Source organism: Urocampus carinirostris, chromosome 1 (assembly GCF_059441175.1).
Source record: "Urocampus carinirostris isolate Australia breed hairy pipefish chromosome 1, RoL_Ucar_1.0, whole genome shotgun sequence".
Lineage (NCBI taxonomy): Eukaryota > Metazoa > Chordata > Actinopteri > Syngnathiformes > Syngnathidae > Urocampus > Urocampus carinirostris.
The window spans coordinates 72,367,732-72,385,063 of record NC_142349.1 but is presented as its reverse complement, the minus strand read 5'-3'; the positions used below and the strand labels follow the sequence as shown (position 1 = coordinate 72,385,063).

The 17,332-nt window shown below is 35.5% G+C and overlaps 1 long non-coding RNA gene across 2 annotated transcripts; it reads left to right on the top strand.

Annotated features, from left to right (window-relative positions):
• Positions 1-3,419: 3,419 nt before the first annotated feature.
• Positions 3,420-15,650, top strand: LOC148376756 (uncharacterized). Of its 2 annotated transcripts, none has more exons than XR_015852299.1 (3): positions 3,420-3,771; positions 8,237-8,304; positions 15,249-15,650. It is a non-coding gene; the product is annotated as an uncharacterized LOC148376756 (long non-coding RNA). The 2 variants fall into 2 exon arrangements; XR_015852300.1 differs by lacking the exon at positions 3,420-3,771 and adding an exon at positions 7,123-8,173.
• The last annotated feature ends 1,682 nt before the right edge of the window (positions 15,651-17,332 follow it).

The window sequence follows — 17,332 nt, the reverse complement described above, 5'->3', positions numbered from 1 at the left end:
CAAATTACTCATATGGAATTACTTCTAGAAAAATACTACAAAAATACCACTAGAGTAAGATAATAATACAAAAATACTTCTACGGACATATTAACACAGAAATACTACAAGAAAGCGACTACAGTAGTATTAAAATAATACTTAAGAAATACTACAAATTACTAGAATGGAAATACTTCAAAATACTTCTAGAAAAATACTACAAAAATACCACTACAGTAAGATAATAATACAAAAATACTTATACAGAGATATTACAACAGAAATACTACAAGAAAACGACTACAGTAGTATTAAAATAATACTTAAGAAATACTACAAATTACTCGTATGGAAATACTTCAAAATACTTCTAGAAAAATACTACAAAATGACCACTACAGTAACATAATAATACAAAAATACTTCTGCAAAGATATTACAACAGAAATACTACAAAATGACGACAGTAGTATTAAAATAATACTTAATAAATACTACAGATTATTAGTATGGAAATACTTTGAGAAAAATACTACAAAAATACCACTACAGTAACATAATAATACAACAAAACTTCTACAGACATATTACAACAGACATACACAAGAAAACGACTACAGGAGTATTAAAATAATACTTAATAAATACTACAAATTACTCGTATGGAAATACTTCTAGAAAAATACGACAAAATGACCACTACGGTAACATAATGATACAAAAATACTTCTACTTAGATATTACAACAGAAATACTACAAAAATACTTCAAGCATGTAATCATGGATGGACTTCTGGAAACAGAAGTCAAACATTAACAACTCTTTCACAACGTCCAAAAATTAAAAAAATTAAATAGTTTTAGGGCTGTAAACCGGCCATCTAAAAACGTGTAAAATACAATGTGAAGTTATTCAGATTGTGTTTAAATTTGAAGTGGGACCAGTTAAGGCTTTATGCTATTGTGTTAGCTGTTTCCCGGTGAAGATGCCCATGCTACAATCTTCTGCAAGCATGGGATTGGAGACAAAAAACCCTATTTTTCTGTGTGTTTCAGTTAGGGACAAAATTTGAGAGTATAAGTTTACAAAAGAAACCAGAATTTTCCATATTGGGGACGTCTCGGGTCGGGATTTGAAGGAATTGTACAAGAACCTTGAGGGTTTTAAGTAAGCCATCTGTGGTCTTTTCCATAAGATTCTCCTAGAGGATATTTCCAATCCCGATTGGAATCTGGATTATAAACACGAGCGAGCGATTAATTCTCCAGGAATAGATAGATAGATAGATAAATAGATAGACAGACAGGGTTGGGTAGGGTTACTTTAACTGGATTACTTTCAGTTACTTTTGGATGACTCCAATACCAAATATGAGAATAAAAGACAAAATAAACTAAATATGAATAAAAAGACTAAATTTTGTGCAGGCTTGAGGAATAACGGAATACACGGAAAGGCAAAAATGATGTTTGGATTTATTTTCATTTTGTTTCTGTGGCATTTGATGTTCGTTTTGCCGGAGATCAAACAGATCAAAGCCAGGAGAGAAAGCTTACCACGTGTTGTGAGTCATCATTTTATTCATATTTAGTTTCTTTTGTCTTATTAGCATATTTGGTATTGGAGTAATGCAAAAGTAATTGAAAGTAATCCAGTTAAAGTAACCCTACCCAACCCTGTAGATAGATGGATACTTTATTCATCCTCGCAGGGAAATTTACACTAGCAGTATCCTTGTGTTGACAAATAAAATGATAAAATAAAGAAATAGAATACAAAAATAACGTGCTGATATAGAGTATTTAAATAGTGCTACGGAAAATAAACACTGCAATAAAAATAGGGTAATATGCAAATGTGGGAGTGGGGCTTTTACTCTCCCGGGTGGAGTTAAAGAGCCTCATGGCATGAGGAAGAAACTAGTTTCGAAATGATACAAATTAATAAATAATTATTTGTTTAAAAAAACATACCAACAACGGGGTAGACTGCTGGATGAATAAATTATCTATCTATTTTTTATATAATTTAAATTCTTTAAATTGATATGAAATACACGTTTTATTATAGTATTTTCTAAAAAGTTTTGGAAAATTAACTCTTGAAATGATAAGAAAAACAGCAACAGGAATTCTCCAAAATGACTACAATAATAAAAATATTACAGTTTTACATTTCTTAAGATAGATATCTGTTGACTGAAATACTATATAATAATAATATTTAATAATAAAAAAGAAATAAACTTATATTTTATACAACAATAAAGCTTTGAAAAGGTTTATAAAATAATAAAATAAAAGAAATAGAATACAAAAATACCCAATATAACGTGTTGACATAGAGCACAGGTGTCAAAGAGGCGGCCCGCGGGCCTGATCTGAGACAACACTCAGAGAAGCGCAAGAGAAAAACAAGCTGCAGGTTGAAATATGTCAACTTGATGTTGCCAAAGCCAGGTGTCTCGAACAAAGACACTGTACTTGTAATTATTTCTTTCTCTCTCTCTCTCTTTTCCACCCCTTTTCTCCCACTCTGTCTCTTTCACTCTCTACATCTCTTTTTCTCTTCCTTTGTTGCTCTTTGTCTCTTTCTCTCTCTGTGTCTTTTAACCTCTTTTGCTCTAACTTCCTTTTTTCCTTTTCTCTCTTTTTCTCTTCATACCCTTTGCACTTTCTTTTCTCTTTTCTCTCCTTCTGTCTTTCTATTTCTCTTTGGATTTCTTTCTCCCTCTCCCTTTCTTTTCCCTCTCTCTCACGACTTTTTATCTTTTGTTTCTCACGCTCTCTCCCTCTCTCTCTTTCTTTTCCACCTCTTTTCTCCCACTCTGTCTCTCTCTTTCACTCTCTGTGTCTCTCTTTTTCTCTTCCTTCGTTGCTCTTTGTCTCTTTCTCTCTCTCTGTGTCTTTTAACCTCTTTTGCTCTAACTTCCTTTTTTCTTTTTCTCTCTTTTCTCTTTTTTCTCTTCATACCCTTCGCGCTTTCTTTTCTCTTTTCTCTCCTTCTGTCTTTCTATTTCTCTTTGGATTTCTTTCTCCCTCTCCCTTTCTTTTCCCCCTCTCTCATGACTTTTTATCTTTTGTTTCTCACGCTCTCTCCGTCTCTCTTTTTCTTTCTTTGTCCCGCCCTCTCTCCTTTTCCCTCCCTCTTTCTCTTATTTCTTTATCTCTTTTTCTTTCTTTTTAATCTACTAGTCCGGCCCCCGACAGAATGTTTGTTCTATGGTGTGGCCCCTGAGTAAAAATGAGTTTGACACCCCTGACATAGAGTATTTAAATCGTGCTACGGAAAAAAACTTTAATATGGGCTTTTACTCCCCCGGGTGGCGTTAAAGAGCCTCATGGCATGAGGAAGAAATGATCTCCTCAGTCTGTAAGTGCGTTACATAACATCTCCGTCATGGAATTGCAACTTATCTCCCGAGTGAAAGAGGATTACGCGAGCGACGCCGAGGAAGAACCCCGAGCCGACGTTCAGAAGACGAGACGTTTGTGAAGTTTTCCGAGCTTTTTTCCGCACCTATTTACTCCTTCGCCATGTTCCATCCTCTGGTCATCGGCATCGTGACGGTCAACACGTCCCTCACCCTCATTTATTGGACTTTCCTGCTGGGCGACGTCTACTTCAAGTGGGTGTCGGAGCCCGAAGACAAACCCAAAAAGCTGGTCACGCCCGCTTGAGGCGACGGCTCCTCGCGCCTCACCTGCGTTCCCGGGACTCTGCTTTTAGACTTTTTGGGGGGTTTTAGTTTTTCATTTTAGGGAGGATTTTCCGGTTCGTCGCTACAGGTCAGATCATTTTTTTGGTTTTATAATCGGTAGTGTATGGTGACATCGCACTACCCCAAAAATTATATCTTGACTCACTTGAAGGAAAAAACAAAATCAACATTTTGAATTGAAATTGTATTTTTTTGCTATATTGGAAGATTGTATCCATCCATCCATCCATTATCTGCACCGCTTACCATCAGTAGGGTCGCGGGGGTGCTGGAGCCCATCTCAGCTTGTATCCATCATATTAAATGATATTGCTCCACTTTGATGATTATTTTTCTTTATTTTTCTTTGTTTTTATTTTTTTTTGTGTGATAAAATAAAATAAAAATCCAAATTTCAGTTCTTCATTGAACAAAAATAGCTTTTAAAATATTTTTCTTGGTTTACTCTATTTTTTCTCATTATTTTCACAGTAAAATATAAAGAACAATTCCTATTTTTTATTATTATTTTTAGTAAAGAAGTAAAATTTGTATTTGGGGGGATACATGCTTGTTTTTACTGCTACAATAATTTAAAAATATTTTTCTTATTTTACTATATACTTTGAAAATGTGTAATAAAATAATAATTATTTTAATCCTTTTTACTCAATAATTTTTTTAGTCTGTTTAAAACATATTTTTCAATTTTAGATGATATTATACTTCATTTTCATTTTGTTTCATTTGATTTTATGTTTTGGAAAAATAATAATTAATTATTCAAAAATAATACTTATTTTCCCGATTTACTGGAATAACGATTTAATTTATTTTTATGATTATTTTGGTATATATTTATATCTATTACTTCTCTTGTAAACTAAAGTACCTGTCTATTGATTACTGCTCATTTTAAAGATTATTTTTGGATTTAATTGCTGTATAACTTTATATTTGTTTAGTTAAATAGGGAAACGATTCTTGTCAATAAGACTATTTTAGTAAAGTGGGAAGATTCTTTATAATTACTATATTAAACCTATTTTCTGGTTTTACCATATTTTTCGTAAAATATGAAAAATAATCTTTTTTTTAATATATTAAAACCTTTTTCCTTTTTCATTATATTTTGTACATTTTTCTACTGTGAAAAACAAATCAAACAATTTCACTGTATAATCTTTTATTCTATTCTTTTTTTCAAAAAGGAAAATAATCCTTATTTTTACTATTATTAAAGCTATATTTAAATGACATTTCTTGTTTTTTTTCCTAATTATTTTGTGATAAAGTGAGAAGAATTCTTATTTTTAATATATGAATACTTTATATTAATTTTTTACAGTATTCTCTAGTAAAAGAAAGGAAATATAATCCATATTTTTACTATTATAAAAGCTATATTTAGATAACATTTCTTGTTTTTTCCTAATTTTTTTGTGATAAAGTGAGAATAATTCTTATTTTTAATATATTAAAACTTTTTATATTATTTTTTTACTGTATTCTCTAGTAAAAGAAAGGAAATATAATCCATATTTTTACTATTATAAAAGCTATAATTAAATGATATTTCTTGTTTTTCCCCTAATTATTTTGTCACAAAGTGAGAACATTTCTTATTTTTAATACATTAAAAAATTATATATATTTTTTACAGTATTCTCTCATAAAAAAAGTAAAAAATAATAATAAATATGTGTTCTTTTTTACTATATTTTCTACAATAATCACTGATTAAAAAAAATCCTTATTTCTAATCTTTCAAATATATATGTGTGTTCCTTTTTACAATATTTTCCAACAATATTCATGGTAAAAAAAAAATCCTTATTTTTACTATTATAAAACCTATATTTAAATGACATTTGCTGTTTTTCCTGATTATTCTTATTTTTAATGTATTAAAACATTTTTATATTAATGTTTTTACAATATTCTCTCGTAAAAAATAATTGTTTATTTTATTTTAGATAAACATTATAATTATTTATTATTTTATTTTTAATAGATTAAAAACATAAATAAATGTATGTTCCTTCTTACTATATTTTCTACAATAATCACTGATAAAAAAAATCCTTATTTTTAATATATTAAATCTATATGTGTGTTCCTTTTCACAATATTTTCCAACAATATTCGTGGTAAAAAAATTCCTTATTTTTACTATTATAGAAGCTATATTTATATGACATTTCTTGTTTTTCCTAATTATTTTGTGATAAAATGAGAAAAATTCTTATTTTTAATATATTAAAACTTTTTTTATGTTAATTTTTTACAGTATTCTCTTGTAAAAATATATATATGTTATTTATTTTATTTTATTTTAAATTATTATAATTACAATTATTTATAATTATATTTATAATTATTATAACTATTTATTGTTTTATTTTATTTTCAATAGATTAAAAACATAAATAAATATATGTTCTTTTTTACTATATTTTCTACAATAATCACTGTTAAAAAAAATCCTTATTTCTAATCTTTCAAATATATATGTGTGTTCCTTTTTACAATATTTTCCAACAATATCCGTGGTAAAAAAAAAAACTTATTTTTACTATTATAAAACCTATATTTAAAAGACATTTTTTGATTTTCCTAATTATTTTGTGATAAAATGAGAACAATTCTTATTTTTAATGTATTAAAACATTTTTATATTAATGTTTTTACAATATTCTCTCGTAAAAAATAATTGTTTATTTTATTTTAGATGATCATTATAATTATTTATTATTTTATTTTTAATAGATTAAAAACATAAATAATGTATGTTCCTTCTTACTATATTTTCTACAATAATCACTGATAAAAAAAATCCTTTATTTCTAACATATTCAATTCTCTCGTAAAAAATAATTGTTTATTTTATTTTAGATAAACATTATAATTATTTATTATTTTATTTTTAATAGATTAAAAACATAAATAAATGTATGTTCCTTCTTACTATATTTTCTACAATAATCACTGATAAAAAAAATCCTTATTTCTAATATATTAAATCTATAGGTATGTTCCTTTTTACAATATTTTCCAAAAATATTCATGGTAAAAATAAAAAAAGAATCCTTCATTTTCCAATATTCAAATGATTTCCAATTTTGTACACTTCTTTTTACATTGTTTTCTTGTAAACAATGAAATGTAATCCTTATTTTCCATGTTTACTGCAGTAATAAATCACTGTATTTTTCGTAAATGGGCTGTTTTGAGGTCCACCTTAATGTCCGGAAACGAAAACCCCCCAAGAAAACAAGAAAGTTGGCATAAATCGACTACTGAACTCCTTCAAAAGTGAGTCTTATATTCAGGTGCGCGTCACAGTCCAGAAAATGCGCTCATCGGAAAAGATGAAGGTCATCAGTTCCTTAAGTCAACGTAAGCAGACGAAGCTGTCCTTGGAATCTGCTGACGTTCTTGAAAACAACAAGCAAATCCTAATGGAGGATTACGCCTGAGAAGGTTTGGAGAAGGTTTAGAGACCGTCACACATTTCATTTCTCCAAGATGGACCACGACACCTATTTTTGCGGACTGCATCCCGTCTCCTGGTTCATCCTTCTGGCCAACGTTGCAGTCATCATCCTGGAATGGCAGTTTGTCCTCTCGCGTTACGTCCAGATCAACATGCCCAGGACTGAAAACGAGATTAAGCCCAAACCCTAGACCGGGACGACCGGACCGGACCACGACCGAGGAAAAGGAGCATGCCTAAACCCTAGACTGGGAGAACGGGATCAGACCACAACCGAGAACAAGACAAAGCCCAGATTATAAAGCTTAAGAACGGGACAGGACCACGACCGAGAACAAGAATCAGCCCAAACCCTAGACCGGGACGTCCGAACCGGACCACGACCGAGAAAATCGACCATGCCTCAACCCTAGACTTGGAGAACGTGACCGGACCATAACTGAGAACAAGACAAAGCCCAAATCATAGAGCGGAAGAACAGGACAGGACCATAACCGAGAACAAGAATCAGCCCAAACCCCATACCAGGAGAACTGGACCAGACCACAACCAAGAACAAGACCCAGCACAAACCCCAGACCAGGTGACCAGACACAGCCCAAACCCTAGACTGGAGAACGGGACCAGTGCACAACTGAGAAAATAATCCATCCCAAACCCCAGAGCTAGAGAACAGGACCGGATTACCACCGAGAACAAGACTCAGTCCAAACTCTAGACTGGGAGAACTGGACCACGACCTAAACAAGACCAACCCCAAACCCTAGAGCGGGAGAACGGTACCAAACCACAACCAAGAACAAGACACAACCCAAACCCCAGACCAGAAAAACTGGACCAGACTACACCTGAGAACAAGACCCAACCCAAACCCTAGGCAGTAGAACCAGTCCGATCTTCAACCGAGAACAAGACCAAAGCCAAACCCTGGACCAGCAGAACAGGACCAGACCACAACCTCCTTGTTTTTCTTGCTGTTTGGTTCTGTGGAGAGGTGTGTTCAAGTTGTCTACCTTTAAATGGAGATCCTGACTTCTTTTTTATGCTTTTTTTTCAGACACCCTCGTTTAGAAAGAGCTGTCATGGAGGAAAAAATCTGAGAAGAGCAAAACTTTTCATTTTCAGGTGAGCGATTTCAAGTTTTGATGTGGGGAGGGATGTTATTTGAAACCATACTCACTAAAACTAAAAACATAGTCCAAAAAATGAGCTGGTATAATAACCCAAAATTGCTACACGGAGCTCAGTCTCCTGTTCATTAAGGTGGGGTGCTTCGTTTGAGGTGTCCTTCAAAAATTAAAATGAAATATTTTCTCTATTAAGTATGCGTTAAAAACGCCCAACTGAGTTCAAAGAGCCTTTATATATGTATATAATTTTTTTTCCACCTAGCCTATCCATTTTAATCTTACTTTTATCATCGGTGTTCTAGTCAAGGAGCCGATTAGGCTGGAGATAAGGAGGCGGGGGGAATGAAGGGAGAGTGATTTCCCACTCGTTCTTGCGGTTTTCTTTTATCCTGGGATGAAAATGGTGAAAGTCAGAAAAAGACCTTTTCAAATACTGCCCTCGAATAGATGAAATAGGAAGAGTTTATTCCAGCGCCATTAGGTTGGAGATAAGGAGGCGGGGGGGGGGGATGAGGGGAGAGTGATTTCCCACGCGTTCTTGCAGTTTTCTTTTATCCTAGGATGAAAATGTTGAAAGTCAGAAAAGGACTGTTTCAAATACTGCCCTCGAATAGATGAAATAGGAAGAGTTTATTCCAGCGCCATTAGGTTGGAGATAAGGAGGCGGGGGGGAATGACGGGAGAGTGATTTCCCACGCGTTCTTGCGGTTTTCTTTTATCCTAGGATGAAAATGTTGAAAGTCAGAAAAGGACAGTTTCAAATACTGCCCTGGAATAGATGAAAAAGGAAGAGTTTATTCGAGCGTGTCTAAGGATTCTAAGGAGACAGGGGGAATGAGGGGGGAGTGATTTCCCACGCGTTCTTGCAGTTTTCTTTTATCCTGGGATGAAAATGGTGAAAGTCAGAAAAGGACTGTTTCAAATACTGCCCTGGAATAGATGAAAAAGGAAGAGTTTATTTGAGCGCGTCACAGAATTTCACGTACTTGTAAGTACGAGAAAATAAGCTTGACAGAGGCTGCAGGTATGTTTTCAGCCAGAAGATGGCATCGGTAAGTAGAATTTTTTAAACATAAGGGTTTCATTTTTAAATGATAAATAAATGATCAAGCCTGAAAATGTATTATTTTCAATGTTGTTAGTTCATGTTATAAAATTCTTGAAATAAAATCCTTTTTCCTGCTTTTTTTTTCATTTTTGCTTTGTTTTGGAGGGATTTTTTTCGTCTGTTTTTTGTTAATATTTTTTCCATTTTTGTTGTTTTATTTTTTTAATTAATATTTTTATTATTTCTATATATATTTTTAAATACATTTTCAGAATAATTTTTAGTTCATCTTAATCTTTTCTAGTTTTTTGGATGAACCATTTGGTTGTTTTAAATATATATATATTTAATATCTGAATATTTTTTGTAGTTTTTTCAAAATATAGACATATATACCTATTTTCTATGGTGTAGTTTTTTCAGGATGATTTTTGTAGTTTTTCAGAATATTTTTAGATATATAATTAGATACTTTATTCATCCCGGAAGAGAAATTCACACTTCCTGCGGTATTCTTGTGTTAAGAAATAAAATAAAAGATACAGAATACAAAAATACCCAATACAACGTTTTGCTATAGAGTATTTAAATAGTGCTACGGAAAATACACACTGTAATAAAAATAGGGTAATATCCAAATGTGGGGGTTTGATGTGGGATTTTACTCCCCCGGAGTTAAAGAGCCTCATGGCATGAGGAAGAAATTATCTCCTCAGTCTGTCCTTGGAACAGACTAGTAGTTTTTTTAAATTTCTTTTTAATCGTCTTATTTTTTTATTTTAGGTTTTCATGACTTTTTCCTATTTTATTTTTGGACTATAAATATCCTCCCACACACAAAGTATATATATACATATATATATTTTTTTATAAAAGTATATATATTTTTAAATCAATAAAAATGTACTGAAAATATTGAAAGACCGAAATAATAATAATTCAGAAAAACTGAAAAAAACCTATGAAACAAATCAAATGTTATAAATTTAAAAAATTTTAAAAAATAATATTTTCTTGCCTCCAAATCATCCGTGATAGGTTCAAGCTCCTTGTTACATATAAAATAAACAAGCGGAACTGATCGATTGTGATACTTAATTCAGATTTATGGTTAACTTGACCTTGTATACTTTCCATTTAATGGAACATTCTTTTCAAATATGGTGAGATTCTATTTCAGAGGCTTGAAACCTCCGTGTCTTTAAGCATCTTTGTTTTCCTCTGTCCACTAGCGCACGTAATCCGGCCTCAGTCGGAATTCTGCTGATATTAATTCCATCGTATTAAGTGGCTCCGGTTTCAAGCAGGCCATCCGGGCTTATGTTCTGCAGCGTCGGCCATATTGACGCTTCGGTCAAAATGATTAAATTAATTCACTCGCAAATTTGGCCGGAATGACAGCGCGGTCTTTTGAAGTCAATGTCAGCACGATATTGAGAAAAATAAACCAAGAGTGCATGTGAGCTCGAGGTGGGTGTTGGAGTTTGCTTTTTAAAATGATTATCATTATTATTGTATCAGCACGGCAGGGCAGTGGTTAGCGCATGTGCGGCACAGTTCAAGTCATGGGAACCACCTGCCTGGGTTCAAATCCAGCTCCAGACTTCCTGTGTGGAGTTTGTATGTTCTCCCTGTGCTGGCGTGGGTTTCCTCCGGGCACTTCGGTTTCCTCCCACATTCCAAAGACATGCATTTCAGGTGAATTGGCCGGTCCAAATTGTCCCTAGGTGTGAATGAGCGAGTGAGTTATCTGTCTCTGTGTGCCCTGCGATTGGCTGGCAACCAGTTCAGGGTGTCCCCTGCCCACTGCCCGATGATTGCTGGGATGGGCTCCAGCACCCCCGCGACCCTACTGAGGATAAGCGGTGCAGCTAATGAGCTGAGATGAGATCATTATTATTGTATGATTCGTTATCACGAAGACTTTAAAATGTAACCAAATATGCGAGGTTTACTTTGATGACCACCTGCACAGTTAGACCGCGTAGCTACGTGCCCTTTCTTACCTTTGTGACTACGTCAATGTTGCCACGCAAAGTTCCATCTTTTTTAAAGAAGCGGCGTTTTCGGCTCGGCAAACGAAAAAGAGCTGACTCTTTCGGCACCCAAACGGCTCTTCGGATTGTTTCTGTTGCTTTCATCCATATATTACCAATTTTTATGTCACTTAATGCACAACATTACTTAAAAAGGGGGGAAAAATAAAGCAATGAAAAGAAAACTAGACAAAAATGAGAGAAGAAACAAAGGTAAAAGATACAAGAAAAAAGAGAGAGAAAAAAAAACGGGAAAATAAGTTAGGAAAAAAGCAGGGGAAAATGGAAAAAAAGAAGTAAAAAGTTTGGGAAAAAAAAGAAGTAATAAAAGAAGAAAGGGAAATGAGAGAATAAAAGAAGGAAAAAGGCAAGAAAAATAAGTTAAAAGCTAGGATAAAGGAAACCAAAGAAGAACAAAATTTGTTAGGTCTATTACCTTACACCACTGAACAAAACCCACCAAGAGAGACAAGCGACACCTATTTTCTCATGAGGAGATGCTTCACAGTCACATCGGACCAGAACTGCAACAGCTCCCCTTATTTTACAACAAACAATTAAGTCACGGGGTTGATATGGGAGGAGAGTTTACTATAGCAAGAGGACACCATTGTAAAACAATGCAGCTGCTTCTCTTCTCAGGCAAATGGTTGAGTAGTTCACAAGGTTATAAAACTCTTTGGAGCAAGAAAAACATTTTACTCAACTGTAGGAAACATATATAATTAAGACAATCCTAATTCCAATTTTAAGTCTAGCATTTTAATAAATGAATACTAAATGTATTCACAATTATCCCGTCAAAATTGAAGAAAAACAGGTAAAAAAAGATGAAAGACTGTGCGATTGCTCAGACTGCAGAGGTTTAGTGCTGAAATTTGGTGGTACCATCTACTCTTATCTCACAATTTTCCAACTCTTCCTTTCGGCAAGCTTGAAGTTCTGCTGAAGATGGACACACCGAAGATTGAGGAAGAGGACGGTGAGCAGGAACTAAAGCTCTCTTCCTCAATAGACGGCTTAGTCTTGGTCCTGGTGGGGGCGCTCTTGGTCGCGGTGGCCACGTATGCGATTGTGGGACACTTGATAAAAGATCTTGTGCATGATCTGGCAGGTAACGGGAAGACCATCCCTGTCTGGTCCTGTGGCCCCTTTGCTGTGTTGTCTCAGAACCGAGCCTTTCCGCCCACAAGTGTCCCTGGGTGTTTTGAGTGTCCTGAGCCAGATTCTATCCTGTGGCTTGAGTTTATCCTTCTTGGTTTTCCTCTCTTGCTTTCAAGATGTCGATCTTCTTAGATAGATGGATAGATAGATACCATAGATACCATAGATGGATACCATAGATAGATACCATAGACCGATAGATAGAAATATAGATAGATACCATAGATACCATTGATAGATAACATAGATAGATAGATACCATAGACAGATAGATAGATACTATAGAAAGATAGATAAATACCATAGACAGATAAATAGATACCATATACAGATAGATAAATACATACCATAGATAGATAGATAGATAGATACCATGGATAGATAGATACCATAGACAGATAGATAGATACCATAGAAAGATAGATAAATACCATAGACAGATAGATAAATACATACCATAGATAGATAGATAGATACCATGGATAGATAGATACCATGGATAGATAGATACCATAGACAGATAGATAGATACCATAGAAAGATAGATAAATACCATAGACAGATAGATACCATAGACAGATAGATAAATACATACCATAGATAGATAGATAGATACCATAGACCGATAGATAAATACCATAGACAGATAGATAGATATGTACCATAGATACCATAGATAGATAGATAGATAGATACCATGGATAGATAGATACCATAGATACCATAGATAGATAACATAGATAGATAGATACATACCATAGATAGATACCATAGACAGATAGATAGATACCATAGAAAGATAGATAAATACCATAGATAGATACCATAGACAGATAGATAGATACCATAGACAGATAGGTAGATATATACCATAGACTGATAGATAAATACCATAGATAGATAGATACCATAGACAGATAGATACCATAGACAGATAGATACCATAGACGGATAGATAGATACCATAGACAGATAAATACCATAGACAGATAGATAGATATATACCATAGATACCATAGATAGATACCATAGATAGGCGGTGGGGGGGGGGGCTCCGCCCTGGTTTATTCCTGGACGCTGGCTATTTCAGCTGAAAATGAAAATCTCCATTCTGATCCCTGGATACCATAGACAGATAGATAAATACCATAGACAGATAGATACCATAGACAGATAGATACCATAGACGGATAGATAGATACCATAGACAGATAAATACCATAGACAGATAGATAGATATATACCATAGATACCATAGATAGATACCATAGATAGGCGGTGGGGGGGGGGGCTCCGCCCTGGTTTATTCCTGGACGCTGGCTATTTCAGCTGAAAATGAAAATCTCCATTCTGATCCCTGGATACCATAGACAGATAGATAAATACCATAGACAGATAGATACCATAGACAGATAGATACCATAGACGGATAGATAGATACCATAGACAGATAAATACCATAGACAGATAGATAGATATATACCATAGATACCATAGATAGATACCATAGATAGGCGGTGGGGGGGGGGGCTCCGCCCTGGTTTATTCCTGGACGCTGGCTATTTCAGCTGAAAATGAAAATCTCCATTCTGATCCCTGGATACCATAGACAGATAGATAAATACCATAGACAGATAGATACCATAGACAGATAGATACCATAGACGGATAGATAGATACCATAGACAGATAAATACCATAGACAGATAGATAGATATATACCATAGATACCATAGATAGATACCATAGATAGGCGGTGGGGGGGGGGGCTCCGCCCTGGTTTATTCCTGGACGCTGGCTATTTCAGCTGAAAATGAAAATCTCCATTCTGATCCCTGGATACCATAGACAGATAGATAGATACCATAGATAGATGGATAGATACCATAGATAGATGGATAGATACCATAGACGAATGGATAGACACCATAGACAGATGGCTAGATAGATACCATAGATAGACACCATAGCTAGATAGATACCATAGATAGACACCATAGATAAATACCATAGATAGATACCATAAATAGGTATCATAGAGAGATAGATACCATAGATAGACACCGTAGATAAACACCATAGATAGATACCATAGATACCATAGATGGATACCATAGATGGATAGATACTTCCATTCATCCCAGCAGGGAAATTCACACTTCCAGCAGTATCCTTGTGTTAAAAAAAATAAAAATATATAGAATACAAAAATACCCAATATAACGTGTTGATATAATTTAAATAGTGCTACGGAAAATACACACTGTAATAAAAATAGGGTAATATGCAAATGTGGGGGTTTAATGTGTGCTTTGACTCCCCTGAGTGGAGTTAAAGAGCCTCATGGCATGAGGAAGAAATGATCTCCTCAGTCCGTCCGTTGAACAAGACTGTGACAGCAGTCTGTCGCTGAAGCTGCTCTTCTTGACAGGCTGGACAAAAATGTGGGATGGACGGTACAGACAAAAGAATGGACGGAGGGACAGAAAAAACTGAGAAAAAGACTGGATTGATAGACAGATGAAAGACTGGGTGGATGTACAGACGGATGAATGGACAGACGAAAGAATGGATGGATGGACGAAGAGCCGGACGAAAGGATAGTCGGTTGGCTTGTCGGATGACTAAACACATTTAAAAACTGCTAATTATTCCTGATAGTAACCCATTGGTTCTTTTTTTTCCTACCAGATTTTATTCTCGGACCCAAACCGGCAGAGGAGCAGGAAGGAGTCACCACAGAAGAAGAAATGCCATCAAGATTTCGCTCTCATTCGACAGAGGACCAAAAAGAAGACGTGTTGCCGGGCTGCTACCTGTAGACGAATAGCGTCACCTATAGACGAATAGCGTCGCTTCATCATGAGAAAAAACGAAAAATATCCCTGCTCCTACAACTCACTTCAGCACTTACCTTTAAGCCGTTTGATTTCTTCTTCCACCGTCTTTGTTTCCATGGCGACGCTCAAGTAAATGCTTTATACGCCGTACATATTGAGATGCGAAATTCTGGATTTCGTTCATAGAAGAAAAATATGGCATACTGTGTCGAAATTGATGGATGCAAAATTAAAAACTCAATGTAGTAAAGAGTTTCCTTGTCCAGAGCTTTGATTTCAAATGGTCACCGACTAGGATGTGTTAACAATGCCCAACTGAGTTCAAAGAGCCCTTATGCTGTCAAGACCAGAATGGAGACAGGACCCACTTGCGTATGTTTCTTTTAGTTTGATTGGGAAGAAGGGAAAGGATTGTACACACGATCTTGCTCTGAACACGGAAGTGGTATTCCCGTGGTGAGCGATGGCGGTGTCGGGAGCGGGAAAAACAGGTCAGTAGCCGGGACAGGGGAGCAAAAAGGTGGTCGGGGTCGTAAGCCAGGAAAGTATAGTAGACGTGGTCGGGGACAAAATAGTTCGAAAGCCGGGACGAGAGAGTAGACGTGGTCAGGATCAAAAACGGATCGAAGCTGGGGGACAGACAGGAGCAAAAAACAGGTTGGAGTCAGGGTCGAGAAAAAGGCTTGCCTAGTGTACACTGATGTTCGCAGACGGACTGACAACCGGGTACGGATAGGAGTGGGTTTAGATAGGGACAGAGAGCCAATCAGAGTCTGAGGCAGTTGGCGCCAAAGGAGCGGGTACAGGTGAAGCATATTGTGGTCGATATCAGAAAATGGGTCGAAGAAGGGAAACAGACGGGAGCCAAAACAGTAGAGTCGGGGTCGAAAAGCTTGCTTAGCATAAATTGAGGTTCCTAGACGGAATGACCACAGGTTACAGAAAGACGGGGGTTTACATAGAGACAGGGAGCCAATCAGAGTCCTTGGCAGCTGGCGCCAAATTAGTGGGTACAGGTGAAACTTTGACCAGGTCCATTCGGGGCTGGAACAAACTCCCGAAAAAATGAAAAAAGAAGAGTTCATTCGAGTGCGTCGGCGACACAAATCATGTGTTACTCTGCCGCCATCTCCTGGCTTAAAGTCACGATTGCAGCCTTGTGTATATAAATGACGCACCCCACCTTTAATTGCAGTGGTTGGTCAATGCCTTTTTCACCGGTGCAAAAAAATCCAGCATTTTGTCTTGATTGTGAGATTTTTGGTTTCAATTCATTTGAATCCATTCGAACAAAAGAAAATAAACATAGGAGTTTGCTTTTGGAAAAAAATAAATTAAAATATAAACAGACAAGTATGGTTTACTTTAATTATCGCCTGCAAGGTTAGACAACAGAGCTACGTGACCTAGCTACGTCAGTGTTGCTGTGAAGCGGCTCTTTCGGCTCGGCTCACTAAAAAGGGTCTGGCTCTTTCTGTACCCGCACTTCAGATTGTTTGGGTTGCTTTCATCCATATATTAGCAATTACTGTAACATGATGCACATAATGACTTGAAAAGGGGAAAAATGAAGCAAATAAAAAAGAAAATTAAGCAAAAATTAAAAAGAAACACCAGAAAAAATAAGTAAAACAAAAGCGTCACAGTTGCCATGGCGCCCAATTGGCCCCGCCCGTGAGTCGCCAGCTGCGGCTCATTGACAGATTGGCTTTCCGTCTTTTTAAGCTCAGTGCGCTCTCTCTTCCTTTTTTAGTCCGTCAGCGAACCTCTGCCCCGCACGACGTGGGTTCTGACTCGGTCCTGTTTTCCTGTTGATATTTCCTGTCTGGTATTGTTCCCGTTTATTTTGTCCCGTTAGATATCGGGGTCCGGTTTCGTTCCCATCTAGTTTGTCCTGTTTATTTCGATCTCCAATGTTTGATATCGATTCTGTCC